This window comes from Euprymna scolopes, unplaced genomic scaffold (assembly GCF_053919585.1).
Source record: "Euprymna scolopes isolate OS-2025 unplaced genomic scaffold, ASM5391958v1 sca88, whole genome shotgun sequence".
NCBI lineage: Eukaryota > Metazoa > Mollusca > Cephalopoda > Sepiida > Sepiolidae > Euprymna > Euprymna scolopes.
The window spans coordinates 57,619-70,429 of record NW_027633968.1 but is presented as its reverse complement, the minus strand read 5'-3'; positions in this window follow the sequence as shown (position 1 = coordinate 70,429).

Below are 12,811 nucleotides of genomic sequence, written 5' to 3'. Positions count from 1 at the left end.
TATAACATTATATATATATATATATATATATATATATATATATATATATATATATATATATTAGTCCTCACGCAAAAGAGGACACAAAATGTTTTAAATAATAATAGAATAACAATAACAAAGACTTTAGCTGGCGAGGACTACTATTGACCGTAACCAGTTATACAGTCCTTTTGAAATTTTCATCTCTATTTTTCTCGTAATGTACTGATTATTTGTTAATGAAACCTATATGAAATATGTTCCTTATTGAATTTTAAATATTTTCTTTCTGAAAGAAGATTTAAAAAATTTAATCTAAAAAAGTTATTTTAAAGTTTTTGTTAAAAAAATTCAGATTTTCTCATTATTCAGACCTGTATTACAAAGAGGGGGTTGCAAAAAATGAATTGTGGTGTGAGAAGAAATACAAACTGAAACAGAGAGAATATTCAGACATGTAATAATACAAAGAGGGGGTTGCAAAAATGAGTTGTGGTGTGAGGAGAAATACAAACTGAAATAGAGAAAAGGAGAGTTTTAAAATATAATCTTAAAAAGATAAGATAAAAATTAGAAAAGCATTTCATCTAAGGCATGAAAATTGTTAAACAAAATGTTTTTACTATAGGCTTTAAAAATAAAGGTACAAGATTCAATTTGAAATTTATTTATCTTCAAAGGGCACTTTTATAAATTTTACAAAGTAAGGTATAAAAATTTAATTTAAATTAAATCAAACAATTACCTTGGATTTATTTTATGTAAAGTACATTTTGTTGCAATTTAAAAACATTATCTTTCATCTAGCAATTAATGATATATATATAAAATTTTCAATGTTTTTTTTTTTTTAAAAAGTGCAACAGAATGTACATTACATAAAATAAATCCAAGGTATTTTTTTTGATTCAATTTAAATTAAATTTTTATACCTTACTTTGTAAAATTTATAAAAGTGCACTTTGAAGATAAATAAATTTCAAATTGAATCTTGTACCTTTATTTTTAAAGCCTATAGTAAAAACATTTTGTTTAACAATTTTCATGCCTTGGATGAAATGCTTTTCTAACTTATATATATATATATATATATATATATATATATATATATATATATATATATATATATATATATATATATATATATATGCGTGTCTTGAATTGTAAAGGCTTCTAATTTCTTTTTTAATTTTTAATTGTTTTAATATTTCAAGCCTGTAAATTTTTAAACTGATCTCTTTAAACTAATTTTTATTTAAATGAGAAATTTGAAAACTTGAAAGTGCCAGAAATAATGATAAAATCATTTTATTTACTTTTATTGTTGTTGTAAGGACTTTTTTTATTGAGTGTAAAAGTTTTGTTTTAGTGGAGGAAGAAAATTGGTATGAGAAAATGCATGGAGGTAGTGAGCAGATGTTCTTGAGTTCTTCCACGTGCATCCCACTAGTCTGAATATAAGTAATTTTGTAGACCTGCTCACATAGGAGTTTCTATATAAAAACTGGTTTATTACTTTCGTGCAGATGTGTTACTTTGGTGGAGGGGGGAACGATTTTCATTGGTTGAAGGATACTGTGAGTTAATACCTTCCTGTGAAAATTACTTGATTTTGGAAGTGACGAAGAAAATCCAAACGAAGCAGAGAAAGAAAGAGTGTAGCAATTAGAGAATTTGCTTTTTAGCGTTCGTGTGAATCACTTTGCTAATCCCCTACAAAAACACTAGTCCGAATAATCCAAATAATGCACATAATTTTTGATTTCATTGCATAATTGGTCAAAGCAAGAAAAGACATAATAGATAAAAAAAATACATCGTGAGTGCAAATGGTGACTTTTCGGGATGGGGAATAACAGACAACATTTTTTTGTCTAATAATAGAGTGGCCCACTCCACACCGTTTGTACAGACCCATTTTTTTTTTTTTTTAAGTTTAGCAGTTTGTGCAGCGATCAAAATAATGTCATTAGCGCGCAGACGCAATCACGCAGAGACAGAAAAGAGGGCGACTTGGCGCGGGCAGATGTACACTTTTTTTTTTTTTCTGCGACGAAAGCAGTTCTAATAAACACTTTGCGTTGGTCTCGAGCGATCTAAAAACGCACACACAGCATCAGCATCACCCGTCCCAAACCCTCTCTCTACCCTTTCATAGTATAAATTACACACGCACTTTTCTCTGTCGTATGTCTCAGCCAAAGAGCCTTCTAGCGCTCTATCTTTCTCCTTCTCTTCACCCCCCCCCCCTCGCACCGAAAAAAAATTGTGTTGATATCCCATTTTCTACGCATTTAATTTAATCAACATAGTACGTGTTTAAATCGACCACTAAAATAGCAAAGACAAATTCATAATAATAATAATAATAATAATAATAATAATAATAATAATAATAGCAGCGACACCTGGCATTGCCTGACAAATAATATGAACTTTGTATACTCATGCTCCAAACTGTGAAACTCATAACCATTATTATCTTATTTTTAAATCTTTCATTCTATAATAAAGACCAATGTGGTGTGTGTGTGTATTTTTATGCGCAGAATAATTTCTTAAACTAATCAAGGGATCATTATGAATTTTGGAATATATATTCTAGGTACATTATTATTATTATTATTATTATTATTATTATTATTATTATTATTATTTGCTGCCAAAAGGTCAAAGATAAAAGAATTGATCTTTGCAGACTCTACCAAACTCCTCCACCAATTTGGAGTCTATACACTTGAAATTTTAGATGTAGGTTACTTGGACATGAGTCAAACATTTTAATATATATATACATATGCACATAAAGTTATGAACAGTACATAGGCCCGAACAAAGCTGGGCTGAACTGCGAGTATATGTATAAAATTAGGTACAAGTAAATGTTTATATAATTGTATGTACAGGATTCACTCCAAAGCAAATTAACCGATCAGACATTAATATATGCCAATTTAGTTTGATGCAAAGGGGCAAAAAGGAAATAGATCTTTTCATGAAATTTCAGATATATCTGATTTGTGTGAAAATTTAACAAATATTAAACGTCAATTAATAAATATTCTTCAAATTTCAGTTTCTTTGGGGAATTTTAGAGGGTTTTAGGCGGTATAATATTTGCATAAGATTGTATTTGAAAATTTAACAACTATGAACGCCAATTAATAAATATTTTTCAAATTTCAGTTTCTTTGGGGAATTTTAGAGGGTTTTAGGCGGTATAATATTTGCATAAGATTGTATTTGAAAATTTAACAACTATGAACGCCAATTAATAAATATTTTTCAAATTTCAGTTTCTTTGGGGAATTTTAGAGGGTTTTAGGCGGTATAATATTTGCATAAGATTGTATTTGAAAATGTAACAACTATTAAACGTCAATTAATAAATATTCTTCAAATTTCAGTTTCTTTGGAGAATTTTAGAAGGTTTTAGGCGGTATAATATTTGCATAAGATTGTATTTGAAAATTTAACAACTATTGAACGCCAATTAATAAATATTCTTCAAATTTCAGTTTCTTTGGGGAATTTTAGAGGGTTTTAGGTGGTGTAATATTTGCATAAGATTGTATTTGAAAATTTAACAACTATTAAATGTCAATTAATAAATATTCTTCAAATTTCAGTTTCTTTGGGGAATTTTAGAGGGTTTTAGGTGGTATAATATTTGCATAAGATTGTATTTGAAAATTTAACAACTATTATATGTCAATTAATAAATATTCTTCAAATTTCAGTTTCTTTGGGGAATTTTAGAGGGTTTTAGGCGGTATAATATTTGCATAAGATTATATTTGAAAATTTAACAACTATTAAATGTCAATTAATAAATATTCTTCAAATTTCAGTTTCTTTGGGGAATTTTAGAGGGTTTTAGGCGGTATAATATTTGCATAAGATTGTATTTGAAAATTTAACAAATATTAAACGTCAATTAATAAATATTCTTCAAATTTCAGTTTCTTTGGGGAATTTTAGAGGGTTTTAGGTGGTATAATATTTGCATAAGATTGTATTTGAAAATTTAACAACTATTAAATGTCAATTAATAAATATTCTTCAAATTTCAGTTTCTTTGGGGAATTTTAGAGGGTTTTAGGCGGTATAATATTTGCATAAGATTGTATTTGAAAATTTAACAACTATTAAACGTCAATTAATAAATATTCTTCAAATTTCAGTTTCTTTGGGGAATTTTAGAGGGTTTTAGGTGGTATAATATTTGCATAAGATTGTATTTGAAAATTTAACAACTATTAAATGTCAATTAATAAATATTCTTCAAATTTCAGTTTCTTTGGGGAATTTTAGAGGGTTTTAGGTGGTATAATATTTGCATAAGATTGTATTTGAAAATTCAGTTATTTTAGATTTGCCTTACATTTTGTCCATATTCATTAGACACTAATTAAGCAAGATTTCCTGAATTTCAATTTCTTCTTTATTTATTCAAGTGATGTCTTGTCTGGTTCAGACATTGACGGCTCTCCATTTATCTCTCACCCTTCAAGCATTCATGAATTCATTGTTGCTCACCATTTTTGATGTTTCCTAGATGTTCCAACCGTCAATGTATGTTTCTTGCTGTCGTCCTCTGCTTCTTCTACGCAGTCTTTCCTGTTATTCTTTGCTGGTTGTCAAAGAGTAGTTTGATGACGATCAGGTACTACCTGTCTATCATGGTAATCCTTACCAAACGAGGTTCTTGTCTAATATGTCCCAAAGATTTTCAATTGGGTTCATATCTGGGGACTGCCTTGGACATGAAAGTTTATTAATCCCATTTTAGCTCAACCAATGTTGTGTCACCCTAACAGCATGACAAGGAGTTCCATCTTCCATAAATATGGAGTTAACTTGGTTTATTTTACCACTTGAGAATATTGGTAGGTGTCCTTCATGTAATATTGAAACATATTTAGCAGAATTTATGTTTCCTTCGCACTCCACCAGGTGTGAGTGACTATCACTCCAAATTTCACCCCATACCATAACCGAGACCCCTCCCCCATGTTTCAGCATTGGCTGCAGTCTTTTTAAGTCAAACTCTTGCTGAGGGAACCTCCATACCCATACTCTTCCATTGTCAGGAAATAATGAAAATCGTGACTCATCAGAGAAAATAACATTCGTTCAAAAGATCATAGGTCTCTCTACCATCTCACGAAACCAATCTTTTCTGCACTTGATATTGGCAGAATGAAGAAATGCTTTCCTTGCAGCTTTATAGTGAAGATACCTGATAGCTGTTCTGGGACTGACACCAGCTTGTGTTGCAATGTCAGAGGCTTTGTACCGAGGATCCTCTTCAACATTTTTTTTTTTTCACAAGATGCAAGGTTCTTTCAGAGGACCCAGAATGCCCTGGATGAGGTTTTGTGCAGTCTTTGCCCTTTCTTGTGAATTATACAATCACTTTATTAACAATAGAAAGGAGTATTGAAAGATTTTCTGCTATTTTGTGTTGACTAAGACCACCTTCATGTTGACCCATGATTCGTCCTCGCAGAAATTCTGATAGATCTGATGCTCCTTTGGTTCGTGGCATGCTTCAATGTTGTAAGATGGAATTTTAATGAGATACTCCAAGTTATTTCAGCAATAGTCTTATCTGTAAATAAGTATACATTAATCTTAGGAAAAATATTTAGCATATATATATATATGTATATATATATATATATATATATATATATATATAAAGAGAGAGGGAGAGAGAGAGAGATAGAGAGAGAGAGAGAGAGAGAGAGAGAGAAATAGATCATTCCAAAATAATGCCTCCTATTTTTTATTCTGTCTAAATGGATCAGAGGAAATGCAAATTGCATTGTTATGATGACTGAATTCATTCATTTATGACCTGAAAGTTTTATCTCTCTGTTGCAGATATTGACGGTGTGAGACTCTAAGAAAGCAACACCTGTCATGGACGTGCGTCAGAAACAGACATACGTCATTGAATTACTCCGAGCAGAAAAAATTGAATCGATCAACATTCACTGAACATTGTGAAGCCGATGCAGTTAATGGCAACACTGTTAGAAGATGGGTTCGTCGATTTCAGAGTGGCAACAGATATGTGAGTGACGAGGCTCACTCTGGATGCCCATGCACAGCCACCACACCAGAAAACACTGTAAGACTCGACCAACTCATCTGTGTTGATTGGCAGATAACTATGAATGAAATGCATGTAGAGTTGAATGTGGGTGGCAGTGCACTGGAAACGATGTTGTCATTCCCCAGGATACAACAAAGTGTGTTCTAGGGGGGGGGGGGTCCACAAATGCTCACACAGAACCAAAAGGACCATCGACAGGATGTCTGTTAGGACTTGTTGAACCAGTATGAAGTTGAAAGTGACGGATTCTCGGACTGCATCATTATTGGTGACGAGATGGAATCCAAATGGCAGTTGATGGAATGGTTCAATTCAAGATGCAGACATCTGCAAGCAAAGTGATGTGCACTGTCTTCTGGGACAGGAAGAGCATCATCCTCTTGGATTTCTTAGAATCAGGGTTGACTGTCAACGCTTACTGTTGTGTTGAAATGTTGACAAAGCTGAAGGCCCGGTTTGCTTGTGTAAGGCCAGAGAAAAGGAAAACATTTCGTCTGCAAGACAACAAAGTCGAAAAATAAATTCTGGAGCACAAAAGGTCACTCGTTTTAATGATACTACTCCCGTCTTCATAGCTCTTTAACTTTTTATGTTAGAAAATAGGAGGCATTACTTTTGGAACGACCTTTGTATATAATATATAATTTTATTTGAATAATATGAAGCTAAATATTTTATATTAGATTATCGAATATATTCATATCTAAAATATTAATGCACACACACACACACACACACACACACACACACACACATATATATATATATATATATATATATATATATATATATATAATCTCATAACATCACGATACAGCCATATTCCCCTCATAAGTAATATTGCGATATAAGTTACTTTGATTAATCCTGCTTAGTATAAACACCATCGCTTTAATTCTTCATCATAATATTACGCCTGAAAACATACACCGTCTCTAAGCGCTGTTGTTGTCTCGGTTAAAAACCTTTAGCATAAATCCCCTACATAGACACTATACATCTTACATACGGATAATATAATATTTTGAGTCGATTACTGCTATTTTTAGGTGTTAACTGCTGTTTTTAGACGGTAACTGCTGTCTTGATGTGGTTAATTCACTGATGTGTCCTAGCGGACGTTACTGTTTCGAGTTGATTACTGACATGTACATAATATGAACCGGAAGTTCATTATGATAGTAAATGTAATCAAATCTGTATCGTTATATAAAAGTGTTAAGGCAAAATGCAGAGTCGGATTAAATTCCGCATTGTGTAACTAAGTTTTTGGTTTACTTATAGATTTATATGTGAAAAAGTAATTCGAATTAGAAGTAGGAAATTCATGAAAGAAATCGAAATCGACATTCTGGTTAGGTTGTAGGGGACTAGGATATATAAATACCCCAATCCCGTTACAAAAGAATAATGAAACGAATGGGAATTGAAGGAAACAAAGACTCAATTAATGGATAAGATAAATGTCGTTTATTTGCTGTTGAAAGAAATGAACGTTTTAGTTATAACATGTCCGCGCGTATGTAACCAATGTCCGTTGCAGGACTGGTGTTGTAGCAAGAAAAGGAAATGTGTTTTCATCTCAAGTTTGGGTCATTATTGTTTGTTCGCGCATGGGAATTGAAGTGAGTGTTGTAGTGGAAATGAGAATCCAGCGTGTAGGCAAGGAAGAGGATATTAGAGTTGTCATCAGTTAGTAGTCAGCTACGCGAAGGTGTTCTTAGTGGCCAGTAGTAGATGGAGAGAGAAAGAGGGAGAATGTATACATACAGTCATTAGCTCGTGCCCCATACATAGTAGGAAGTGGGCGTGAGGTGCGCGTGCGCGCGCCGAAACGGCGGCGGCTTGTTCGCCCAACCTCTCTAGTTGAGAGTTGGTCCTAAAAAGAGGATTAGAAACAGCTTGTCTCCATGTTTTATACTCGCTTCTGGAGTGTCTTTTGCGCATGTGTATTTCCTTAGAAAGCGGAAGTGACGTCGTCCATGTGTGTGTTCGTGTTCGCGTGTGTGAGTACACGTGTATACGTAAGCGTGTGTGTATATATACGTGAATGTGAGTGTATGTACGCGAACGTGAATATGTGTACATGTGTGGACGTGGGCGCGTATGTTTGTGCGCGCGTATGTATATGACAGCTTGAAATATGAATGTGTGTTTTGTGTGAGACTTGAAAAAGGCTCGTACAAGGTTCAAAATTTGTAGAAGCACTTCTCTCCTTTGTACTTTGTTTTGAAACGGACTACGTGTACATAATTCGAACCGTAAAATTCTTTATGACTTTAACAAATCGGTATCGGTGTATAAAACTATGAATTGAAAATGCATACTAGGATTAAATCAATAAGTGTGTACGTAAACGTTTTTGCATGATAAATAACACTGGTCAACAAAAAGAAACTTTTTAAAAGGTGTCTGATATTTTTGAACTGATTTACTATATTTTTGCCATGCTAAATCTAGAAATAACATCCATTTTGCTCTCGGAGGTCAAATTTTTTTGTAAATTTGAATTTAAAATTATGCGACTTATATTTTTAAAACAATGTTTTCAAGATTTACTAATGATGTTTCAATGGCAAAATGTCAGTTTTTATGATAAAATTGCTGTATTCTAACAAAGAATCATGTACACTTCATGTACAGTACATGTAACTAAAAATGAAAACTTAATGTTTGCATTATTACGGTCTAAATTTTCGTTTTTTTTATTGTCGCGAATGTTTTGGTGCTTGCACATCTCTTTTTAAATTCCAATAGTGGTCCGCCATCATCACCATGTCCCACCTTCCCTGGTAGCGTGATTCCATTTCTCTCAAGTCCTGCTGAAAGCGCTCTCCATGCTCATCGCTTAAAGAGCCAAGATTTTAGGGAAAGCGGTCCATGTGCGAGTACAGGTAGTGCATTTTTATGCTCATATTGCAGCCAAGGTTCCTAAAGGCCACTAATATGTTTGCTACTAGATTTTTATAGTTTTCTGCTTTTGTGTTGCCTAGGAAATTAATCACGACCTGAACAAAGCAATTCCACGCTTGTTGCTCAACAGGATTCATGGTCTCCTCAAACGCGGGAGAGTTTTTGATCAGCTGCCTAATTTGAGGACCATCAAAAATACCAGCTTTTAATTTTTCAGTTGACAAATTGGGGAAGGTTTTACACAGAAACTGAAAACACCGTCCATCTTTATCCAGGGCTTTTGTGAATTGCTTCATCAAACCGAGCTTTATGTGCAGTGGAGGAAATAAAATACGTCCCCTGTCAACTAGAGGCTTGTTTATCAGATTTTTTGCTCTACAAATTGCAAGCTCTTCACGTACTGGCCATTCTTTTTTCACGTAATGTTGAATACGATCCCTACTATCCCAGAGGCATAAAAAGCATGCGTATTTGGTAAATCCAGACTGTTGACCAAGCAAGAAGTTGACCATTTTTAAGTCAACGCAAATCAGCCATTTATGTTGATCATAAGAAATTTTTTCTAGGACGTACTTAATTGCTTCATGCTGTTCTTTTAATGTTGTCGAATGTGCCAATGGCACAGATGCAAATTGATTTCAATTGTGTAACAACACATATTTCAAAGACCTTTTGCTGCTGTCGATAAAAAGTCGCCAGTCCTCTGATTTCTATTCAGGTACGCCGAGATGTTTCAGTAGCTCTACTATGTCATTGCAATAGACTAATTCTTTTTCTTGAGCAAAATATCTTAAAAATTCCTGGTGCCTAGTACGGAAGAAACTTACCTTAACTTTACCATTTAGCATGTTCTTGTCCTTTAAACGAGATGCAAGAAGTTCGGCAGAGTCTTTTGGCAAATTTAAATCGCGAACAAGATCGTTTAGTTCGTTTTGGGAAAACAATTTTGGCTGTTCATCATTGTCATCGGGAAAGGATGCATCAGGATAATCATCGGTAGTGGTAATGCTTTGAGTTTCATCCTGGCTACTGCTGCTTTCTTCAATACTTGTATCTTCAAATACAGGTACGGGAATTTCTTCACTATGAGGAGTAGGGCGCATAGCTGATGGCAGATTGGGATACTCCAGTGTTGTGCGATTTTTTCTGTTAATCCCCATGACATTGATAGCACAAAAGTAGCAATCGGTTGCATGATTTGAAGGCTCTCGCCAAATCATGGGGATGCCAAAGTTCATGGACTTTCGCGTGCCTTTGCTCCACTGACGGAGATGTTCTGTGCATCTTTTGCAAACCATGTGAGGTGCCCAACTTTTGTCTTGATCGCCGAGCTTCATGCCAAAATATGCATAGTAAACGCGCTTGATAAAGGTGGTAACAGTATTGCGATTTGGTGCAAGTATGTATTCACCACAAACATAGCAAAAAACATCTGGCTTATTTACACACATTCTTCGAGTCGCCATTGTATACCTGAAAAAAATAAAAAATTAAATTTGTGTACGTTGTCTCCATGAAATTTAAAGTCTGTATCAAAAAAATTCGACACAATTATATCTATGTCCTGCGAACAGTTTTAATCGCACAGTAATGAAATAATTTGACTCTGAAACACACAGAACCAATACGTAAGACTTACCTTCTCGTCTGCTTTCATATGTTGGTGTGTTTTAATAACAAGTTTTACCATTGAATTCCCGTATGGGCCAAATAAAGTCTTATCTGATCTTAAAATATCGCATAATAATCGCAAAACTTAGACTCCCTAATTAAAATTTAATCAAAAATTGTTTATTCAAATGCTTTCTTCTTTGTATTGCTAGTGCTAAAAAAATTTAATTTGTTCAGGTAATAGAACTTTAAACGGTAAATGGTTAATACTTCTGTTGTACCTTTCTCGGGTATTTAAAAGTTAAAAAATAGAAAATTAACGATATCTTAAAATGTCGACCTGACCCAGCAAAAAGAGTGTTATTTTTGGATTCAGCACATCAAAATTGTCCCAAATCAGCTTACAAGACTGAGACACCAAATTTGCTGTTGACCAGTGTTATAGATGTAAATTATAGAATAAGAGACAACAAAATGGAGTTTAATTCTATATTAATAAACAACTTTATTTGTCATTTTCGTTAGTAACGTGTACACGAGAGAAACAGGTTAGTATGAATTCAGTGTTCATGCACGCACGTATTCTTGTTGTAGTTGTGAACAGTTCCTTATGTGGAGACGAAGATTAGACATTAGTCAGATCTGTTGAAGAAGAAAGAAAAAGAAAGGTGTTCACTGCACATGTCGTGGGAGCGTCCTATAGTAGAGACAGAGCAAAGAGTCAGTGTCTCATGGTAAGAAAGAGTACGTGTCCACACATAGGAGCAAGTTCAAAATGTCAAAGACTCAAAAGGCTATCTTAAAATGACGTCAGGTAGTTGGAGGGAGGTAGGAAGTGCAAAACCGACTCGTCTTCTTTTTTCCCATACATTTCTATCGTGAACGTTTGTATAATTTTTATTATTTTTTAATTTTATTATTTTTCTATGTTCCTGCTTTTAAACGTTTTCATTTTTTAAAAATTATTTTTAAAGATCATATAAAAATTCTGTTATGCTGAAGATTATTCATTCAAAGCAAATATTAGAATCTTACATATTAAAATTAGGCTTAAAATGCAATCTTAAAAATAAAACAGGAAATATTTTTTGCAATTATAATTTATTTGTGTGAAAATATTAAATAAACAATGCTTAATTCAATGATAATATTGGTAGTTTGAGAAATTAATTTTTCTTTGAGTTATATAAAATTTTTTAATACAACTTTAGGAGCTTATTTCGTAATGTTCTTGAAAAAGTTAATTTTTCATTTTTTATTGTTACAATTTACAATGCTTTATTTTCATTAAAAAAGAAAAACAAAAATGAATTTATTAATTTTTTTTTTTTACTACTGAAAACCATAACTTTAGTAAAGATGCTTTTTTTTTTTTTTTTTTTTTTTTTTTACAAAGGCATCACCACATTATCAAGGCCCAGAGGCCACTCAAGGATAAGGGTTAAAGAGTGTACAGTAGAAATTGTTCAATATAGTAATCATTAGTAATGAAAATTTGGTAAATTTAATAACTTATATGGAACGGCTCATCAAGAACTTATTTACTTTAGACTTGAACACAACCATATTGTAGTCAGCCGGAAAGCAGGAAAACGGAAGACAATTCCACAGGCGTGCAGTTCTAAGAAAGAAGCTTTGTTCATGGAATCTACGTTTAGGTTTAGGCATAGATAAAGAGTGGGGGAAATTATTGATAGTGTTTACAGCTAGACGAGTGTTTCTTGTGAAAGTTTGGCGAGGGGGGACCATAGATTGAAGCTCAGTTGAACACTTTCCATGAAAATCACGATACATCAGAGACAAACTCGCAACATCTCTTCTGTGAGATAGAGGTTGCAAGGAGGAGAAAAGGACATCTCCTACGAGGCTACGAAGTCTATTTTGAACTCTATCAAGGCAGGACAAGTCCTTTCTAGCAGCTCCTGCCCAGATGTGGCAACAGTATTCCATCCTTGGACGTACCTGGCTCTTATATAGGTAGAGAATAGCATCAGCAGTGAGATATCTACTTTTGTTTAAACAGAATAATACATTTCCACTAAGATTTAAATAATGGGTTCATTATATTCCGTGATCATTATTTAATAGGTGCGTGCAAAATGAATGCCGGTGCTCAAAATGTATACATATCCCTCCCCCTTTTACTTAAAAATTCACCGAAAATCATGAAATTAACCAATT